At 47.0% G+C, this 22,029-nt stretch overlaps 1 protein-coding gene across 6 annotated transcripts in view; it reads right to left on the reverse strand.

Moving 5' to 3' along the window:
• The window catches only part of AXIN1 (axin 1), a 239,614-nt gene that overhangs the window by 106,062 nt on the left and 111,523 nt on the right, over positions 1-22,029 (reverse strand). The window lies entirely within an intron of this gene.

The following is a 22,029-nucleotide window of genomic DNA, read 5'->3' on the forward strand; positions in this document are numbered from 1 at the left end:
TCCCAGAATCAAAAAAGAGCTCCAGCATGGACCGTACAGGAGTTACAGAATCTGATCTCTGTATGGGGAGATGAATCTGTTCTATAAGAACTCTGTTCCAATAGATGAAATGCCAAAACATTTGAAAAAATCTCCAAGGCCACGATGGACAGAGGCCACAACAGGGACTCACCACAGTGCTGCGTGAAACTAAGGAGCTGAGACAAGCATACCGGAAAGCCAAAGAATCAAATGGATGCTCATGGAGGGAGGGGCGACTGAGACTGTAGCTATCCCACAGTTCCCGCACTCTCCAAAAACCATTTGAATTCTTGGCTGAGCTCCCAAAGCCTGAAGGGTCAAAAACATTGTCACGGGTGGTTCAGGGTATATGTCGTCCCCCCCGTGAAAGCTAAGGGGAAAAAAATCCTCTCTCGCCTTTTTTCAATGTCACCATATGTCTACTGGATGCTGCTGGCAGACGCGGTGCTGCAGCGCTACACAGCAGCATCCCCTTCCCTTCCCTTGCGGACGGCAGACGGTACAGTATGACTGATATCCGTCTTCGTCGTCCCGTGAGTGCTCCTGGCTGGCCTCGGTGAGGTTGGCCGGGGGCGCCTGGGCAAAAATGGGAATGACTCCAGGTCTCTTCTTTAAGCTTTGTCTAATGGAGGTTCACTCCTGCCTGGAATATCATAGCAGCTGGAGACTGCCCTCCCCTCCCCTCTTTGATCTCTGCTTGCAGAGGCAATAAAGTCAGTGTTGTTTCTTATTCATGCATTCTTTATTACTTCATCACACAAATGGGGGGATAACTGCCACAGTAGCCCAGGAGGGGTGGGGAAGGAGGGAAGCAACAGGTCGGGTTGTTGCAGGGGCACCCCCTAGAATGGCATGCAGCTCATCATTTCTGCGGGATGTCTGGGGCTCTGACCTGGAGCGGCCGTTTGCCTCTCTGGTTCTTTAGTAGGCTTGCCTGATATTCTAGGCAGGACTGACTCTCCCTTAGACAAAACTTAAAGAAGAGAATGACCTGGGGAGTCATTCCCATTTTTGTCCATGAGCCCCCGACCGACCTCACCGAGGCTGGCCAGGAGCACCCATGACAGCAGCAGACGGTACAGTAGAGCTGGTAACCGTCCTTTGCTAACTTGCAAAAGGCAAGGGGATGCTGCTGTGTAGCGCTGCAGTACTGCGTCTGTCAGCAGCATCCAATAGACATACAGTGACAGTGAAAAAAGACTGAACGGGCTCCATGGTTGCTGTGCTATGGCGTCTGCCCAGGCAATCCAGGGAACAGGGCGCGAAATGATTGTCTGCCGTTGCTTTCACGGAGGGAGGACTGACTGATGACATTTACCCAGAGTCATCCGCGACACTGTTTTTGCCCCATCATGCATTGGGATCTCAACCCAGAATTCCAATGGGCGGGGGAGACTGCGGGAACTATGGGATAGCTACCCACAGTGCAACGCTCCAGAAATCGACACTAGCCTCGGTACATGGATGCACACCGCCAAATTAATGTGCTTAGTGTGGCCATGTGCACTCGACTTTATACAATCTGTTTCCAAAAATCTGTTTCTGTAAAATCAGAATAATCTCGTAGTGTAGACATACCCTCTGTAACACTCTGCCTCCAGTATTGTTGGTTGCCCTGCCTTCTCTGAAATGGCAGAGCATTTCCCTTCCCCCATCTATTCCAAGGGAAGATATGGAGAGGCCTGGCATAGCCAGTCAGTGATTGTCCAATCCTTAGTTATTGCTTGCCAATTTTCTGCTTAATAAAATAAGGGCTTAGGGAAAAATTGGTAAGTATGGCTTGGTCTACACTGCACAGTTAGGTTGACATAAGGCACCTTACGTCAACCTAATTAGGTCAGTGTATACACTACAGCCTTGTTCCCACCGATATAAGTGCCCCTCTACGCCAACCTAATAACTCCATCTCCAGGAGAGGCCTAGGTCCCCACTCCCAGCCAGGGCTGCTGCCTGTGCTCCCTTAAAAATTCTCACTTCAAAACTACTTGCTTACAAAAATCAGACATAAAAATAGAAAAGTGTCACAGCCACTACCACTGACAAATTGCTGACTCTCTCATTTTTACCATATAATTATAAAACAAATAAACTGAAATGAAAATATTGTACTTATATTTCATTGTATAGAATATAGAGCACTATAAACAAGTTGTCTGTATGAAATTTTAGTTTGTATTGACTTCGCTAGTGCTTTTTATATTGCCTGTTGTATAACAAGGCAAATATGTAGATGATTTGATGTATCCCCGGAAGGCCTCTGTGTACCCGCAGGGGTACACATAGCCCTGGTTGAGAACCACTGGACTAGATGACCACACTGTTCCTTCTGGCCGTGGAATCTATTAATCTGTTCTCTCTGGAAAATGGTGGATACACTGAATCAGTCTGCCTCAACATTCAACTTGGCGAGGGTCCAGATGACCTTGAGTCCAAGGGATAAGCCCCTAGCTCCCATGTCAATATGTACACACCACAGCTGTCCACTTGTTGCACACTTGTGGCTGCAAGTGCTGTACTAAATGCCAGGTCGATAGAGCTTAGCTCCTGGAAAATGATTATTCTGATGGGAACCACAGTCCCTGACATGTCTTGGGACCCATGTGAATGTAGAGTCAATTGTGCACCTGAGGACACAACAGCAGGATGCTCTCAGAGTGCTGTGGATTAACGAGCCACTTCTGAAGTCATGGATGGGATTGCTCGGTGATCCCACCCTGCCAGAATGAATGACTGAAAGGCCTCCTATCACTGTATGATATCTGCTGCTGAGGCCTAGAAGATGCAGAACATGTCTGATTGGCTGCACTGCACGACTTCTTTGCCTTCGCTTCAAGTAAGAGAACTTAGCTGTTGAAGAAATGAGTCCCCAGATGGACAAGGCCTTGGGAAGGGACAAGAAAGCTCCTACCCCAATTCATGATGAAACCAGGAGCAGTGAGGATTGTTGGGACTTGCCCAAGATCCAGCTGGGCGAGTCTGAAGGACCTTACCTTCATCAACAGCTCATGCAGAGAATGAAAATCTGAATCTCGTCCCCTCTCACATGGCATTGACAATGCTCTCAATCGTCTCACACGTGCCCCACAGTGCAGATGGGATGCGAACAAGTTGGAGTCAAATGCTGAGAGCCCAGGAGAAAATGAAGGCCCCAATGCTGTGGCTAAATAGGCACATACAGGTTGTTTCAAACCCACGGGGCACAGCGAGTTGTTGGGCGATAATGGAAAGGTGAGCATCTCAATTCTGAAACTGGCCTTTTGTACAAAAGTATTGAGAAGGGAGAAGTCCAAGATAGTAGCGCCATTCCTCTCAGGAAACAAGCTGAATTGCTCCAATACTGAATAAGATGTGCATTGCTTGGAGCAAGAACTTGTCTCTAATCAACTTGCCAATGGGAATGAGGGAGGATTGGAGGAGCTATCTGGTAAACACCGAGAAAGAACAAAACTCTGCTGAATATCACCAACAGACAGCTTCTAGTGCCCACCTGCACACAGCAGAACCAATCTAGATAGGAAGAAACTATTTCAGATATCCCTGAATGAGGCTGATGTACACCAGCACCAGCAACCCCTCATTTCAAATTGGCACCAGGAGGCCCAGAAGTGGTGGTGGTAGAAGTGGATGATCTGACAGGAGCTCTGGGTCCAAACAAGAGGCCACAACCTTGGGAATAGCTCCTCATTTGGAAACATGAGGACCTCTGACATAGAGTGGAATTTATAGAAATTAAGAGGTTAACTGCTGTGTCAAAATGTCTTGGTCATAACCCACCTGTCTGTGGAGCAAAGGTAGAAGAGAGCCAGCAGAAATGAAATGGCTCAAGAACCAGGGGAGTGGCCTGTGTTGGTGCATGGCATCCTGGTCACAGGTGGACAAGCTAGGTTGCCTGGACCATAGGGCAGAACCTAAAAATCCCTGGATGGGGACCCTGGAGTGGTATCCTACCCTTGGAGGAGTATGTGGGCAGGGCAGCAGAGAGGAAGCAAGAGAATAAAGACTTGTTTCCATGAGGAACTGCTAGGCACATAGGTATGGTCCTCAAGACCGTCAGGAAGCCAGGAGCTGAGGGCAAGAGAAGGGAAAAGCAAAAAAGATCTGCAACTCCTCCTGCAGAGCCAGCAGAATGGGGCTAGGGTAGTCGCTGAGACTCTCGGAGTGCCAGCAACTGGATACAAAAGTATGCCTCAAGGACTGCTGATTTGCACATGAGCATTATAAAATTCAGCAGTTACAACAGTGATGGACGTTTGTTCACTGGAGAATTCTGACATTTTCTTGGGTTGCCACATTCTGCCATTGGAGAGTAGAACTGAGGAATAATACAAACAGTGTCTACGCAGCTGCTGTGAACTAGAGAGGCAGAGAAGAAAATTGGTGGAGAGAGCTGGCACCAGTGTGAAGAACAGTGTTGGAAGGGACTAATACTGCTCAAAAGGAAGGATGCAGTGTTGTTGTAGCTGTGTCTATCCCAGGATATTAGCGAGACAAGGTGGGGGAGGTAGTATGTGTTATTGGACCAACCTCTGTGGGTGAGAGACAAGCTTTCGAGCTACACAGAGCTCTTCATGCACATCACTCACATCTACATCCCAGTCGCTCTTTGTTTCTAATCATTTGCAATTCCTCCATTAATCCCCAGGATTTTCACTATAAATTTTCGGTTTAGTTTTAAGTTCTACCCTGTACTGGTTTCTTCTCAAGTTTTTGAAGCAGACTCTAGGGGAAGTCTGGTGCATTGCAGTTATGAAGCTGCAGAACTTGGTAAATGGTGACAAAAATTCTTGGATGAATTGCCTACAAATCTGAAAAGGGGAAGGACCTGCTCCTGAAGTCTCAGCGGAACGTTTCTTCCCATGCAAGAGCTGTGTTCCATTGGGAAAGCCCGGCATTCTTACTCCCTATTTCTTTCAGATTCACAAGCGTGTCAGCAGACTTATTGCTGGTTATCTCATTACATTAGGGCCTAAGGGCCCAAGTCAGGATCAGGCCCCACTTTGCTGGGCACTGTGCAACACACAGGGAGATGAGATCCCTGCCCCAAAGAGCTTATAATGTAACCTAAGTTAAGACAAGATGCAACAAAACATTAAAATACAAGGGATGGGGAGAGGGAATGTAGCAGTACTAAGGATGTGTAGTTACACACACACACACACACACACACCACTGCATCTATCTCACAGGTTAAGGTCAGAAGGGGCCATTATGATCATTGTCTGATATGCAACCAAAAAAGCCAGAGATTTTCATCAAGGTATTCTTGCATCAAGCCCAATTACTTGTGGTAGAACTAAATTGTGTTTGACACAAAATCAAGATGTTGAGAACAAATGTTATTAAGGAATCAAAGGATGTGAAGAGAAGAAATTCTTGAACTTCCCATACACTAATGTTAGGAGTCTGGGTAACAAAGGAGAAATTGGAATTGCTTGTTTATGAGTATAAATCCAATATAGTTGATATTCCTGAAACCTGGTGGGATGATTCCTATGATTGCCATGTTAAAATCAATGGTTATATCCTATTTAAGAAGGACTGAGTGGGCAGAAGGCAAGAAGGAGAGGCCCTCTATGTAGGAAATGGTATTATCTGTTTCTGAGACCCTGACAACTCAAAAGAAAATGATCTTAAATACTTATGTAACAACAGATAAAGCACAAGATGGGGTACTAGTTGGTGTCTGCTACAGACCACCAAATCACACTAGGGAACAGGATGACTATAGATAGATGCATAAGGAGCTAGTGCATAGAAACAAAAGCTGCATGATCATGGGGAACTCCAATTTGAGTGACGTGCTGGAGGTCTCATGCTGCTAGACTAAAACATACCTGGTATTTCTAAATATTATAGATGACAATTTCCTACCTCAAAAAGTGCTGCATCCAACTATTAGCCCTCATCTTGACAGATAAACTGGAACTGATCACAGAAATAAAAATGAATGGTAACTGAATGGTGACTTCATCACATTTATAATGTGCAAGCAGAATAAAGTCGAGACCAGTAATATATATACTTGGTGCTTTAGAGGGGCCAATTTCACAAAGTTGAAAACAATTATGAGCCAAATCGGTGTGAAGGAAGAATTTAATTAGAAAAATATGAATGATAATTGGGAATTATTTGAGAACACCTCACTAGATACGCCCCAAAAGCCACAATTAAGGAAGAAGGCAGTGATGGTTAAAAAAACAACCTAGTTTAGAGGGGAAGTGAAGGCAGTTTTAAAATAAATATATATATATATATATAACAAATGGAAGAAAGAGAAGTTGATAGTAATACATATAAATCAGAAGCTATGAATTGTAGGAATTTGATCAGGGAAGCCAAGGGACAAAAGGAGAAATCTATGACCAGCAGAGTTAAGGAGGAGGAGTTTATAAGTATATTACAAACAAAAAGAATACTAATAATGGTACTGCTCCATTACTAGATGGAAGTGGCAGAATCTTCAATAATAATGTAGAAAGGCAGAACTGTTCAATAAATATTTCTGCTGTGTATTTAGGAAAAAACATGGTGTCGTCTCATCATATGATGATGATAATAATACTCTCTCCATTGCAATTACCGTATTTATCGGCGTATAACACGCACTTTTTTCCCCTGAAAATAGGGGGCAAATGATGTGTGCGTGTTATACGCCGATATAACCTTGGGAGCTATGACAGTAACCTCCAATAGGGTCCCCGGGTCCCCGCCCGACCCTCACCGGCCTCCCTGGCCGCGTCCTCCCCCCCCGCCCGCGTTCCCGGCCCCGCGTTCGCGGCCCTGCCCGGCCCCCCCCCCCGGCCCCGGGTCCCCGCCCGACCCCCAGCGGCCTCCCTGGCCGCGGCCCCCCCCCCCCCCCCCGCGTTCCCGGCCGCGGCCCTGCCCGGCCCGTCCCCGGGTCCCGACTCCCCGCCCGACCCTCCCTGGCCGCGTCCCCCCCCCCCGCGTTCCCGGGCCCGCGTTCGCGGCCCTGCCCGGCCCCGGGTCCCCGCCCGACCCTCACCGGCCTCCCTGGCCGCGTCCCCCCCCCCCCCCCCCGCGTTCCCGGCCCCGCATTCGCGGCCCTGCCCGGCCCCCCCCCCGGCCCCGAGTCCCCGCCCGACCCTCAGCGGCCTCCCTGGCCGCGCCCCCCCCCCCCCCCCCCCCCCCCCGCGTTCCCGGCCGCGGCCCTGCCCGGCCCGTCCCCGGGTCCCGACTCCCCCCCCCCCCCACCCCGGCCGCGGGCCCCCCCCCCCGCGGCCCTGCCGGGTCCCCCCCCCCCCCCCGCGTTCCCGGCCCCGCATTCGCGGCCCTGCCCGGCCCCCCCCCCCCGGCCCCGAGTCCCCGCCCGACCCTCAGCGGCCTCCCTGGCCGCGTCCCCCCCCCCCCCCCCCCCGCGTTCCCGGCCGCGGCCCTGCCCGGCCCGTCCCCGGGTCCCGACTCCCCGCCCGACCCTCCCTGGCCGCGTCCCCCCCCCCCGCGGCCCTGCCGGGTCCCCGCCCGCCCCTCCCTGGCCGCGTCCCCCCCCCGCGGTCCCGGCCCCGCGTTCGCGGCCCTGCCCCCCCCCCCCGTCCCGGTCCCCGCCCGACCCTCACCGGCTGCGGCACGGCCCCGCGTCCCCGACCCCCCCCAACCCCTCCCCGGCCGCCCGGCTCCGGCCGCACCCCCCCCCCCCCGGCCCTGCCGTGCCCCCACCTACCGGGATGCTCGGCTCCAGCTCTGGCCGCAGCCCTCCCTGGCTCCACCCGGCCAGCCACCTGGCTCCGGCCGCTGGGCTCCCGCTGCATCCTCCGGCCGCGTGACTCCTGTCCTGGCCCGGCCACGTCCAGGCAGCGCGGTAAGGGGGCAGGGAGGGGGTGTTGGAGAGAGGGTAGGGGAGTTCAAAGTCCTTTATTTGAAATTTAAGTTTTTGTCCTGAAATTTCCCCCTTAAAATGAAGGTGCGTGTTATACGCCTGTGCGTGTTATACGCCGATAAATACGGTATATCTCAGGAGAATGTTAAACAGCAGCTACTAAAGTTAGACATTTTAAAATCAGCAAGTTTGGATAACTTGTACCCAAGAGTTTTAAAAGAACTGTCTGAGGAGCTTGCTGGACTATTAATGTTGATTATCAATAGGTTTTGGAACACCACGGAAGTTCCAGAAGACTGGAAGAAAGCCAATGTGCCAATATTTAAAAAGGGTAAATGGGATGATGTGAGTAGTTACAAGCCTGTCAGTCTGACATTGATCCTGGACAAGATAAAAGAGTGGATAATACTGGACTCAATTAAAAAAGAATTAAAGGACAGTAATATAATTTATGACAATCAACATGGGTTTATGGGAAACAAACTACCGGTAATTTGATTTTTTTAATGAGATTACAAGTTTGTGATATACAGAAAATAGTGTTGATGTAATATACTTAGATTTCTGAGGTGTTTGACTTAATACCAAATTACATTTTGATTAAAAAACTAGAAAAATATAAAGTTGACATGACTCATATTAAATGAATTAAAAGCTGGCTGACTGATTGGTCTCAAAATGTAGCTGTAAGCAGGGAATCACAATTGAGCTAGTGTGTGTCCAGTGGGGTTCTGCAGGGATCAGTTCCTGGCCCTACTCTATTTAACACTTTTATCAATGACCTGGAAGAAAGCATAAAAGAATCACTGAGAAAGTTTGCAGATGACACAAAAATTGGGGGTGTGGTAAATAATGAAGAGGGGAAGTCGCTGATGTAGAACAAACTGGATCATTTGGTAAGCTGGGTGCAAGCAAAAACTAAGCGCTTTAGTATGGCTAAATGTAACTGTCTACAGCTAGGAACAAAAAATGTAGGCTATGTTTACACAATGGGGAAATCAACCCTACGAAGCAATGACTCTGAAACAGTTCTGGGGGTCCTGGTGGATAATCAGCTGCACCGAGCTCCCAGTGCAACATTGTGACCAAAAGGGAGAATGCAATCCTTGGATGCATAAACAGGGGAATCTTAAGGAGTAGAGAGGCTATTTTACCTTTGTATTTAGCACTGGTGCAACTGCTGCTGGAAACTGCATCCAGTTCTGGTTTCCACAGTTCAAGAAGTATGTTGATAAATTGGAGAAGGTTCAGAGAAGAGCCATGAGAACGATTAAAGGATTAAAAAGCCTACTTTATAATGATAGACTCAAAGTGCTCAATCTTTTTAGTTTAACAAAGAGAAGCTTAAGGGGTGACTTGTTTACAGTCTATAAGTACCTACTTGGCAAACAAATATTTAATAATGGGCTCTTCAATCTAGCAGAGAAAAGTATAATACATCCGATGCCTAGAAGTTATAGCTAGTCAAATCCAGACTGGAAATAAGCTGTATATTTTTACCAGTGAGAGTAATTAACCACTGGAATAATTTAACAAGGGTCACAGTGGATTCTTCATCACTGACAATTTTAAAATCAAGACAGGATGTTTTTCTAAAAGATCTGCTCTAGGAATTATTTTGTGGAAATTCTCTGGCCTGTGTTATATAGAAGTCGGACTAGATGATCACAATGGTTCCTTCTGGCCTTGGAATCTATTAATCTATGGATATATAAAGCAAACCTTTCAGAAAAGCATCCAGTCTTGATTTAAAAAGACTTCAAGTGACCATATTCCTTGGTAATCTGTTCCAATGGTTTTAGTGTAGGGCAGACTTAAGGTTGCGTGTGTGCACTAAGTGTGCATTTCCAAATGTTAACATATTGGATTTCTTATAAATTTAACCTGAACTCTGGTTTATAATGCTTATTTTAGGGATAATTACAACATTCCAGTAACATATTGTTCTCTAAATTACTGATACATATTCTCAACCTTCACTCAATTTTAACAGTTGTTTTTGGGAACAGAAAAATAATTACATCTCAGGCCAGGTCTACACTATAAGTTTCCATAGGTATAACTACATTGCTCAGGGCTGTGAAAATCCACCCCCACACAAGTGATGCAATTATACTGAACTAGCCCCCAGTGTAAATGGTGTTATGCTGACAGGGAGGGCTTCTCCTGTCAACATAGCTACCACCTCTCGGGGAGGTGTATTAACTATGTCAACAGAAGAGACTCTCCTGTCGGCGTAATAGCGTCTTCGCCAGAGCACTATAGCTGCACCACTGCAGCGTTCTAAGAGTAGACCTGTCCTAAATCAATTCATCCAACAGAAGTCAAAGCACTGCGAGAATACTGTTAAAGATCAATTTTGGCGAATAGCATCAAGAAAATAGAATAATATATTGTGTTCCCTAAATAGCATGGGCAATAGAAACATTCAGCATTGAATTTAAGACACTGATTACCGACTCTCTTGTAATGGGTCAAGCACACATGACCTTGGGGTCATCTCAATGCACCTACCAGTACCATACAAGTCTGCTAGAGAATGAAGCAGTCAAAGAGGGTCAGGTAAGCGCCTTTTTAGTATTGAATGCCCACAATCTTCATTAATGCAGTTTGAAGTTGCCTGGTTGTGCCTTATGCTTTTCCAGAATGTCAAGTTCAGCTATATTCAAACCTCTGAAAACTAAGAGTTACGGTAACACAAAATTAAATTTCTGAAAACCAAGAAATACAAAGCCATGGTACAGGCCATTCCTGCAGTAACTCTGCCCCTGGAGTTGGGAATAGCCACTGGGAATGGTTCAATACAGTTTAAGCAGACATGAAGAAGTCCTAAGAGAATATCCCTTTATTTGTGTGTTGTGTTCCGAGGATTTGAATTCCAACATTTATCTGCATGCACTCCCACTGCCTTTACGGTGCTAGTTTATAAGAATCTGAAATTATTATTAGCAGCTCACGATAAGGTGACTGTACGTCAGGAGCCTCTTGACCAAATGACCCAGTAACTTGCTTTCCTTCAACCACACACAGTTCCATTGTTCAGGAAAAAGGTGAAGAACATGAATCAGGATTCCATTATCCTCACTGCTTGTTAATGTCTTTCATCATCCTGCTACGTAATTCATGCTAACTTCTTTGACAATACTTCTAAAGTAAAACCAGGTCTGCATGTGGATTTCAGCGCACTTTACATTATAGCTCTTACACCAGAAATTTTGGTTCCACAGCAGAACAGAGGCAAGAGCATCTAATATGTGCACAAAGCATTCTCTGAGAACTGCCAAGGGAAGGGCTCAAACTCTGAGTGCATGGGTGCAACTCAGGTTCAATGACCACAGTGTGTCCCCTTGAGCCACACAGTTACTGTGACAAAGTGCTCACAAACCCTCTGGCCCATGTATTGCTGCATTTGCACTCTTTGAAACACCACCATTTAGCCTGCGCAGTGACTCAGAGTTCCAAATGTTACCAACACTATCTTTTCCAATATTGCTGTGCACTAGCTCAGACAAATCCTGAGGGGTGATATCAGTTTGGGGAGGATCAGAGCCATACTTTGAATCCCAGAGGTAGGAGAAGAAGCTGGACCACTAATCCTATCCTGCACCCCCATGAGGCACAATACAAGTTAAAACAGTCCGTGTCAACATATGGATTTTAGGGCCCTTAGCACAGTTGCCTTTTAAAGAGTAAGCAACTCCCAGCCTTAACTGCTGAAGCTCCACTATAATATTATAGGATTTTGGGAAAATTTTAAAGGGCACTTATCCAACCTCCTTCCCCCTGCCAGATCAGCTCCATGGACTTGCAGGCTTCCATCGGAGAAGTGACATTTCTGGCACAGAGGACAAGCTAGTGACCTGCAATTTTCAGGGAATATGAAAGGTAAAGAGGATATGTCTTAAGTAAATTAAATGCTGAATGCCCTGCTTGACTTTGACCCTTAGGGAACTCAGCATAGCATGAATAGCCCTATTTACACAATCTCTTCAAAGAGAAAATGATTTTAGGAGATTCGCGGTCCAAAATAATCTGATTAAGAAAGATACTGCACGGTCTTCACTTTTACTATGGTATGAACAAGGCAACATGCAGCTCACACATTCTATGAAGGACTCGCAGGAGTAATGAGAACACATGGTTAATACTTCACTGCCACTTCCAAGCCAAAATTTTGGAAATGCTTGAAAACTAAAAAAATAAAACGGCTAGTAGACCTTTGGCACTGTTTTAAACCATCAGGTTTCTTTTAAGAGATGCAGAATTGCTGGATGCCCTTTATATTAATTATTTATTATGAGTCCAGGTTCCAGGCCATATGCAATAATTAAAATCTCAGTAGGTCAAATGACCTCTATCCCCCCAGCCCTCCAAATACATTCCAAACAACTGCATTAAACTGGTCTTCAAAGCCTAATTCAATCTCACTCCCAGCTTCAAAAAAGCCTAGTAAACTGATCAGCTTTGCAGGATGCCTGAGGGTCACCTCAAATCCAGGCTCTGAGAGATCTGGTAAAGAAATTTCAGTGTCCAGAGAATTCCCTGCCTCCAGCCACCCAGTGCTAGATCAAGCGTCTCAGCTGATTGCAACTATTGGATTTCATTCAAGGAGGGAGGCAGGGTCTCTAAGGATACATCTACACAGCTTATGGCCGCAAGCCTCCCAGCCCAGGTCAACAGACTTGGGCTAGGGGCGCTTGTGCTAGTGTTTTAAAAATAGCTGTGGGGATGGTGCTTTGAAGTTGCAACTCAGGCTCTGAAGCCTAGGGAGGGGGTAGGGTCTGAGCTGCAATTTCAAAGCACCATCTATGGAGCTATTTCTAGAGCACAAGCTTAGCCAGCCTGAGTCTGTTGCCCTGGGCTGGGAGGTCACTGTTGCAGGCTGTGTAAAGGTACCCTAAGCCGATATCATAGAGCAGGCTTCTAGAACTCACACACCCCCAAGACTGAATCATCTGAGGATATTGGGGTCAGGTAATTAATGTAATTAATTATTATGTAATTAATGTAATTAAGGTAAGTAATGGTGGTGGAGATCAATTGAAAACACCTTCAAGCTATATAATGCTTTTAATTGCTATGGCATTTGGAGCCCAACTCTTAAGATATCTCAGTGCCAATAGTGAACACAGACCATAGCCAAGTGTCCTTCTGGTTTCTGCTGGGGCTGGGAATCTGACACTCCCTTTTCAAATTTAAACTGACTTATCCTTCGTGCTAAGGAGTAAGGATTCTCCTGTTGAAAGGGTCTATTAGGGACTGGCAACAATTACAGATCCCTGGAAAGAGAGTGGAATGACGAGTAACCACAGGAGGTGCTCTGCGTAGAAGCAGTATTCACTGGAGACAAATATGGCAAAAATGGATCTCCAAGAAATGTTGCGGGCTGAAAATGTTTTCCGATTTCAGCTCATGTTAATGCCAGACAACCTCAAAAGAGACACCCCAAAGTAGTAACTGTGCATGTGGAAGTTATTCTGGCAAGGATATCAACAACGGATCTCCTTCCAAAAAGGAGAAAAATACAAAAATATTCTCTCTTTAGATGGTGCAAGACCTCAAGCATCAGAGTCCAAATCTCTGTCCATTTCACCCAGGCCTTTTATCCCAATACATACCCTGGCCCTACCCTCAGTTAGCTCTGCTTAAACACCTTCCATCTAGAAGTGCAAGATAGGAGAACTCTTGAGGTAGCTGCAATGTTCTTCCAGCCAGTTTGCAAAGTTGCCCAAGCATTAACACAAACATCCTTGCTGGAAGAAAACGAATACATGCTTTCTGCACAGCAGTAACACTCTAAATTCAATTCACAAACGAAAATCCAAGCACTGGTCATAATTGCAGGTCTCTTGCAGGACACTTCAGAACACAACCACCAATGCCAGCAAAAAAATCACAGTAAAATATATATGAAAAATTATAAAAATTAAACTGAATCCAACGGCATCAGAATATTCCACATTTATCAATAGTGCACAATGCTCAACAGCTCTCTGGTAAACCTGGAACATACAAATATGATCTCTGTAAAGAATTCTACACTGCAAGAGATACAATTCCTTAGCCCATCAAAGTATGAAAATAGAGCACCTCTACAGAACAGGAGGAATTTTAGGAAAACCTCTACAGAACAGGAGGAATTTTAGGAAAAATGCTATTTTTGAACTTGACCACATCTGCACAGGCATTCATTAAGCAGTTCAAGGTACCTAGAACTAACTCACCTCATGAAATGGATATGAAAATAAACTGGAAGAAGACCAAAATAACTAAGTGAGGAAAGTAATGACTGCGCACACACAATTCCTTCAGCAGCTAAACCAACGGTAAAGACAGAATGCCAGTACATTACAACAGCCAGGACTCTCAGAAGGGATCTGGGGGGAAGGTTCATGTAAGGAGATGAAGTTCCTTTTACGTTTATGTCACATCACTGTGAAGCCAGCCCACTTATCTCAAATGAAGGCAGTCATACAGCTAACGTCCTCTCTGTGTTGGTCCAGCATTGGGCTTATTGTCAATGGTTCACTAACTAGGCAGGTTCTGTGTTCCCTACTGTTACTTTCTCAGGCCCTTCACACACTTTGTAGCTTCCATGCTTTAAAGAAATATTTTGACAGCTACCCTCATTTCTCTCCACTGTAGGGCTTTCCTAGTTTGGTTCTCACATATTAAACCAGGTAGATATGTGAGCTTTTTCTTCCTATCTATTTTTATGTGATTAAAAGAAGTAGTTTGGCGCCACAATTTAAGGAAAGAAGTAACAGTGCAGAAAATATGCTATTTGTTCCAAATACATTAGCCATTGTTCTGATGGAAGGCTGCCTTTTTGTCTGGTTCTACAATCTGAAGGGCAGGGGATGTGTCATGTAATGCAGTGAATTTAAAGTGAAGCTTTACTGATCATTCTTCCTTGTGTGTTGATTGCCCCCAGTACAGACAGTTGGATTCTGAACAACAATCCCTAGACACTGGAGGAGAGAGAGGGAGACCAAATTTTCACAGCCAGGCAGATCCACTGACACACACCGAAGTCCAACCCATGTGATCATAACTAGCAGTGAAATACTGTGGAGGGAGAAAAGGTATAGAAATAGCTATGACTAAGCAAGGCATGGAGCACAAGAACTATGGGTAACTGAATGCCACATATGCAGAAAACAAGACATCACAACTGATTCGTGTGTGTGATACATACAGGCGTTCTTTTTGTTGAGCGTTTTAGGGAAAAGCAGTGGTGGATGAAATACTCTTCTGTTTATTCTTTGTTTATAGTTTTGAATATTTACTTGTAAAATATCAATTTTAGATATTATATACAAAAACTATGTAAAAATAACATCACGGCTGCAAAATCAAACAATTCAGAGTTAGGAAGTGCTGGATTTCTGGTTCCCCTTCAACCTTAATTTGGCCCCCTTGTGGATATACATTATGGTACCATATTTAATTACATGATCACATACTATTTTTTCCATAGAACCGCTGCCTCATTCAGTGCACAGGATGAACGGTGCTCCCTGAACAGGCAGTTATTCAATATTTTTAATCCATTTCAGTCAGTGGGTGGCTCCATACCTTGTTCACCATACATCATCCAAAGCCTGCACTGAACACTGAATTACTCATTTCCTTTCAGGCTTTTTTTAAAGCACATACTACAGTAGATCCTGAGTACGTCACAAGCATTAATGCATTTTCCTTGACAACACCCCTGTAAGGCAGGGAGGTTTTATTATCCCCATTTTACACATAGGGATCCAAGGCGCACACATTGTAAGGCTAAAATTGTCAGTAGTGCCCGCTAATTTTGGGTGCCCAACTTGAGATGCTTACGGTCTAATTCTGTATAGCCTTTTATAAAGCACAGCTCCCACTGACTTCAGCCATAGCTGTGAGGAACACACAATAAGTGTCCCCCTGTGAAAAGTTTTGTTTTAAGTGGCTTGTCCTACATCATACGAGAACTCTGCGGCAGAGGCGGGGACAGAATTCAGTTCTCCAGGATGACAATCACCTGCCTTAACCACAGGGTCATCCCTTCTCTTCCTGCAGCCCTCTGCCCCACTCAGTACACACATTCCAACTTCTGCAACCAAGGCTGAGGTCCTATAGACAACAGCCTCAGTCACTACACATCCCTGATTCATTCCCTGAGCACCATCCACCCTGCATACTGATTGAGGCAGGGGTTCTGTGGAAAAAATAATACATGATTGTGTAATTAAAGACTGTATCACAATGCATAGGCACAAAGGTGGCCAAATTAAGATTTAATGAGCAACCTTAATTCTCACATTTTTAAACCCGAGTGCTTGACTTTCCAAATTTAATGTGCTTTAAATATTTTTGTATGCAATTTCCGTTTGATAAAAATCCACAAAAACCCTAACACCACAAATTCCATGATGTGGAACTAGAGCAGGGGTCTCAAACATGCGGCCCGCGGAGCTCTTCCCTGTGGCCCGCGGAGCTCCCCAGGGCCGCCCAGAGGGGGGGGCAAAGGGGGCAATTTGCCCCGGGCCCCGGGCTCCGCAGGGGCCCCCAAGAGAAAAGCGGAGGCTCCCGCCTCCGCCCCTCTCCTGGAGCCTTTCCCCCTCCCTTACCCCCCTTACCCGAGCGCGTCTCCGTCCGAGCGCCTGAGCCCCACCCCAATCCCAGCCGCGTGGGGAGGGGGCGGGGCTGGGAGCTCTGGCCTGAGCCCCACCCCAATCCCAGCCCTGCCCCCTCACCACGCAGCTCTGAGCGGGACGAAGCTCAGCCCTCGCCGGAGACGAGCTCGGGTAAGGGGGGGGCCGGGCCGGCCGGGGGGGGGGGAAGGGAAGCGGGACCCGCCGCCCTCCTCCTCCACCCGGCCCGGCCCGGCTCTGAGCCGCCGGGGCCGGGCCGGGGCCTGGGTGGGAAGCGGGACCCGCCGGGGCCGGGGCCGGGCCGTGGGGGGGGGGGAAGGGAAGCGAGACCCGCTGGGCCGGGCCGGGCCGGGGGGGGGGGGAGGGAAGCGGGACCGGCCGGGGCCGGGGTGGGAAGCGGGACCGGCCGGGGTGGGGAAAAGAGGGACCCGCCGCCGCCGAAGCGCAGCCCGGTCTTCGGCGGTGGGGGGCCCCTTCTGTTCCGGGACCCGCCGCCTAAGTGCCCCGCCGCCAAGCCACCAAACAGCTGTTGGTGGCGCTTAGCACTTTCCAGGAGGGAGGGGGGAGGAGCGGGGAGCCGCGCGCTTAGGGGAGGAGGTGGAGAAGAGACAGGGCAGGGGCGGGGCCTCATGGAAGGGGTGGATTGGGGGTGGGGCCAGGGGCAGCAAGGGGGCGTGTCAGTGATGCGGCCCTCGGGCCAATGCACTAGTCCTCATGCGGCCCTCGGGGTCATTTGAGTTTGAGACCCCTGAACTAGAGTGATTCCCACACTGGTCATCAGCAAGATTAGGACTTTCAGTCCAGAGTTCTACCATTTAGGCTTACAGAGTAGTAATAGTAGGCTGTTATCCTCTATGTGGACCAGTCATTGGAAGGGAATGACATACCTCCACCAGGAGGTTTACTGCTATTTGCTGGACAGAAAAGGAATTTTGGAACTCAGGATGTTCTGTTCCTGGTTGTGGAGGGAAATGTTCTCCTCCACTCCTATTCTCCCCATCCACCCACTCAACCTGTCTCTATTCCCCGCCTCCATTCAACTCAGGCTGCTGCTTCCGCCTCCATGCTGCATGGGCACCAGTAGGGGAGGCACTGAGAGCAGAACAGAGAATCTCCTTGCTCTCAGTGCCAGTGCTGGGTGCCAGAGGAGCACTTAGTATAGGGGAAGAATAATTGCAGAGAAAGTGCTGTTCAGCCTTTGTTAGAGCATGCCAGGTAAAAATGGAACTATCAGAGATGTTGACTGCAACACACTAACAAGTCTGTAGTAAATATGTGCAAACAGCAGTTTCCAGAGGCTTATAATTTAGCTAAATTTGAGTGAATTTTCATAGAGACATCAAAAAGCACCTCTCTGACCCCAGGGCAACTCACTTGGCAAATTACTAGTGCCTGCTTCAAAGCATGGAGGAATTGAAGTTTCTCCACAGTTGTAATTTTTTTTTTAATTACCATTGGCAAACAATATATTTTCCCATAACTTCTGTTTTTGCTGAATTTTTCCCAAATATTTCAGCCTAGCATGGAAAACTGCAGTTTGGTAAAGTTACAAGCAACTGAAAACAGGGTTTTTATATAATGGGAAGTGTTAGGCAACCTTAACCACAGGCATTGCTGCCAACTCTGCCTATGTAATAAATGGGTGAGATTTTAAGATTTCTTGATAACAGAAAAAAAAGTGGAGTGAAAAAATAGGATTGAGCCTGTAACATGAATCACAACCTTTTCCCAGACAGAACAAGGGCAAAGGTGATGAAAATATCCATCCATAAACGTGTGTGGAAAAAGTAGTAGTGTTACTTAAGAAATGCAGCAGCCTGCAAAATTATTGTCTTGAGTCAGCCCATGGATTTATATGAGAAAACAGACAAATAAAAATCCCATGCATGAGTGTGTGACTGTGAAACATCTTGCCATGACATGACAGAAGACACTTGCATACCTCAACACACCCAGTATCTCGTCTCTGTCATCTCTACGACAACAAAATTCTTCCTTTTACACTCATGTTTACATCTCCAAGAAAATGTAAAATTCACACATTGAAGGAGGGAACTGAAAAATATATTTATTAGTTTCATTTGTAATCATGCAACTAAAAACAACAACAGCTCTTAAAGTCAACATTGTTTGTCAGATAACAAAACAGATGTGCCCATAGAGCTTTCATTTGTCCAGTCACTACATAACTTTAAACAAACATTAATAGATGAGTGTGTTCGTGAGAAAGGCGGCCAGGGTAGCTGCGTTTTACACAGCTTCTCTGCAGACAGGATGCTCTCTCTTAAGAGAAAGGGAACTATAACTGGGCACAGAACATGTCCCCTGATGCAGGAACAGACCCTGCTTACCAGAATTTTTGGCCCAAGGTCGCTAAGCCCTGGTCTACACTATGAGTTTAGGTCAAATTTAGCAGTGTTAGGTCGATTTAACCCTGCATCCGTCCACACGACAAAGCCATTTAGGTCGACTTAAAGGGCTCTTAAAATCGATTTTTGTACTCCTCCCTGACGAGGGGATTAGTGCTAAAATCGACATCGCTGGGTCGAATTCGGGGTAGTGTGGATGCAATTCGACAGTATTGGCCTCCGGGAACTATCCCAGAGTGCTCCATTGTGACCGCTCTGGACAGCACTTTCAACTCAGATGCACTAGTCAGGTACACAGGAAAAGCCCGGGGAGCTTTTGAATTTCATTTCCTGTTTGGCCAGCGTGGCGAGCTCATCAGCGCAGGTGACCACGCAGTCCCAGAATCGCAAAAGAGCTCTAGCATGGACTGAACGGGAGGAACTGGATCTGATCGCTGTATGGGGAGATGAATCTGTGCTATCAGAACTCCGTTCCAAAAGACGTAATGCCAATATATATTCCAAAATCTCCAAGGGCAAATGTGAGGTGTTTACAATGCTCACAACTACAGCGGTGATCTGAGCGGACTCCCGCTTGCAGTGCTATGGCGTATGCGTGGGCAATCCAGGAAAAAGGGCGAGAAATTATTGTCTGCTGTTGCTTTCACGGAGGGAGGGAGGGAGAGGAGGGGTCACTGCAAAACCACCCACAGCTACCTTGTCCGTTATCTCAATTTTTTTAATTAATAAAGAAAGAATGCATGGTTTCAAAACAATAGTTACTTTATTTTGAAGGGGGGAGGGTGGTGCCTTACAGGGAATTAAAATCAACAAAGGGGGCGGGTTTGCATCAAGGAGAAACACACACAACTGTCACTCCATAGCTTGGCCAGTCATGAAAATGGTTTTCAAAGTCTCTGTGATAATCGGTGTCTGGCTGCTCAAAATCGGACGCCAGGTGATTTGCCCCAACCTCCCACCCCACCATAAATGTCTCCCCGTTACTCTCACAGATATTGTGTAGAACACAGCAAGCAGCAATAACAACGGGAATGTTGCTTGTGCTGAGGTTGGTTGCGAGCTTTTAAGGTCCAAAGGCACATTCTACCACCATTCTGCACTTCCTCAGCCTATAGTTGAACTGCTTCTTACTACTGTCTAGGTTTCATGAGCCATGGGAGCAAGAGGTAGGCGTGACCGCATGGTGCTGCCGGCTGGGAGAGCAGACTGAGGCAGAAGCCTCCAGCTCGCATGATATTCCAGGCAAGACTGAATCTCCATGAGACGAAACTTAAAGAAGAGAATGACCTGGAGTCACTCCCATTCGGCGCTCTAAAAGGAGAATAGCCACATCTGTCCAGGCGCCCCTGATTGACCTCACTGAGGTCTGCCAGGAGCACCCAGGAGACGTACGATGGCTATCAGTCCTACTGCACTGTCTGCCGCGAAGGCAAGAAGCTGCTGCTGTGTAGCAATGTAGTCCTGCGTCTGCCAGCAGCACCCAGGAGATGTACGGTGACGGTGAGCTGAGCGGGCTCCCGCTTGCAGTGCTATGGCGTCTGCGCAGTTAACCCAGGAAAAAAGCTGTGAAACAATTGTTTGCCATTGCTTTCACGGAGGGAGGGGCGACTGACGACATGTACCCAAAACCACCTGTGACAATGTTTTTGCCCCATCAGGCATTGGGAACTCAACCTAGAATTCCAATGGGCGGCGGAGACTGCGGGAACTGTGGGATAGCTACCCACAGTGCAACGCTCTGAAAATCGATGCTAGCCTCGGTACTATGGACGCACTCTGCCGACTTAATGCGCTTAGTGGGGACACACACAATGGACTGTATAAAATCGATTTCTAAAAAATCGACTTCTATAAAATCATTCTAATTTCGTAGTGTAGACATACCCTAAGTTCATAATTGCTACCAGTTACTCCCAACAGAAACCCTTCTGGTACCAGTGACACATCAGTGACGTAGATTGCACCAGGAAATGGGAGGAGACAAGCTGTGGCAGTAGCCAAGGTCAGGGGCTGCACATGCTTTCTCCACAAAGCTGACAGCACTCCTCAGTCCTGACCTGCAGCATTCCCTGCTGTTCCAGTCCTGAGCCTCCCTGATTCAGCTGCCAGTTGTGCTAGACTGGGTGGTGGTTCTGTAACATGAGTGTCCAGAGGCTAGACCAGGGGTCGTCAACCTTTCTGAAGTACTGTGCCGAGTCTTCATTTATTCACTCTAATTTTAAGGTTTCGCGTGCCAGTAATACATTAGCATTTTTAGACGGTCTCTTTCTACAAGTCTATAATATATAACTAAACTATTGTTGTATGTAAAGTAAATAAGGTTTTTAAAATATTTAAGAAGCTTCATTTAAAATTAAAATGCAGAGCCCCCCGGGCCGGTGGCCAGGACCCAGGCAGTGAGAGTGCCATTGAAAATCAGCTCGTGTGCCACCTTTGGCACGCATGCCATAGGTTGCCTACTCCTGGGCTAGACCTACAATCATTCATCCTCATTCACTTTGAGCATAAGCCTCAAGTTGAATCCCCAAGTCCAGTTGTTGAATTAGCCCTCTAACCTGCCCCCTGTCGAACCAGTGTGATTAAGCAGAACAGGGTTCTTTAAAGTAATACAACTTAGGGTATGTCTACACTACGAAATTAGGTTGATTTTACAGACGTCTATTTTTAGAAATCGGTTTTATACAGTCGATTGCGTATGTCCCCACTAAGCGCATTAAGTTGGCGAAGTGCGTCCTCACTACCATGGCTAGCATTGACTTATGGAGCGGTGCACTGTGGGTAGCTATCCCACAGTTCCTGCAGTCTCCGCTGCCCATTGGAATTCTGGGTTAAGCTCCCAATGCCTGATGGGGCAAAAACATTGCCGCAGGTGGTTTTGGATACATGTCATCAGTCGCCCCTCCCTCCATGAAAGCAATGACAGACAATCGTTTCTTGCCTTTTTTCCTGGGTTACTGGTGCAGACACCATACCATGGCAAGCATGGAGCCCGCTCAGCTCACCGTCATGGCTGCTGTTGTGGGCGAATCTACTGTGGGGATTGCTGTGATCCAAGTAGCCAATGCAATCATTGACGTTCTGTTATCAAGGAAATGACTCTGGGAAATGTGTGGGCCTTTTTAGATTTTAGGTGCATCATATTCCTGTCCTTTGTCACTGGTGAAGAACTCTTGCA

The sequence above is a fragment of the Mauremys mutica genome, chromosome 11 (genome assembly GCF_020497125.1).
Source record: "Mauremys mutica isolate MM-2020 ecotype Southern chromosome 11, ASM2049712v1, whole genome shotgun sequence".
Taxonomy (NCBI): domain Eukaryota; kingdom Metazoa; phylum Chordata; order Testudines; family Geoemydidae; genus Mauremys; species Mauremys mutica.